Source organism: Epinephelus moara, chromosome 1 (assembly GCF_006386435.1).
Source record: "Epinephelus moara isolate mb chromosome 1, YSFRI_EMoa_1.0, whole genome shotgun sequence".
Classification (NCBI taxonomy): domain Eukaryota; kingdom Metazoa; phylum Chordata; class Actinopteri; order Perciformes; family Serranidae; genus Epinephelus; species Epinephelus moara.
Window position 1 is genome coordinate 288,569 of NC_065506.1, and position 965 is coordinate 289,533.

General features: G+C 37.8%; 1 protein-coding gene across 1 annotated transcript in view; it reads right to left on the reverse strand.

Moving 5' to 3' along the window:
- Positions 1-965, reverse strand: part of adamts17 (ADAM metallopeptidase with thrombospondin type 1 motif, 17) — a 487,878-nt gene that overhangs the window by 236,903 nt on the left and 250,010 nt on the right. The gene's annotated exons all lie outside the window — the stretch shown is intronic.

Below are 965 nucleotides of genomic sequence, written 5' to 3' on the forward strand. Positions count from 1 at the left end.
AAAAACAGCTCTGGTCCTCATTTGATGCTCAACAGTGGGTATACTTCAAAGCGTTTTGGCCTTAAAACATGTTTGGACTTGTGTTGTTGCTGTGCGCACTATGGAACACATTGCTATATCAGTGATATTGGAAGATGACACTTTTTTATGAAGTAAAAATTTATACCAGGGTTATCGTGGACGGTATGATATGCCACAGCCCTTCTTCAAATATCTGTGGCTTGAAACATAAGGAAATTGTACTGGCTTGAGCTTCGTGCCTACGGAGACTCGTGACTGAAAACTATGACAAACAAAAGACACTATACATCCTGGCAGTTCCTGTGCCCTTTCCCTCACTATGCCAATGTTACTCTCTGATCATCTATTGTCATATTTATGCAGCATGTTATTTTTAAACCTTTATTTAAACAAACGGAATGTTCTACATGTTTTCAGTTCCTTACGACAATGGTGTTTTAAATTTTAAGTATATATATTTACTCATATCAGTGGTGAGGATCAAATATATAATGATGAATTTAATATGGATATGCACTAGAAACTTTCTATGTATGAAATTTTTTGGACAGACACTTTAGATTTGGCCTGAAGCTTCCATGTAATAACTGTGATTGGTTTTTGTTTGTTTGATTGTTTTAGTTTTTTCTTTTCTGCTCCATACATGATTTGTACCATTTTAAAGTCAACCAAGTCTTCAAAGTTTGGAGACTTAAATTTCCACAGCACCTAGACAATATCTTAAACTAAGACACCTTATTCACTTGATCGCCTATGTCTCAGTCACTCTGAATCAGAAAGAACATCTTGTCTATGAGAGGCTAACAAACCTGAAGCCCAAGGTGAAAAGACCCTAACGACCATCGTTCACAACAGGAGACTAACCCCCACACCGCAGACAATCCAGGTCTGATACTGATTGTCAGAGATCCAGTGTCACAGGGTTTACATCCCCCCAGTCCATC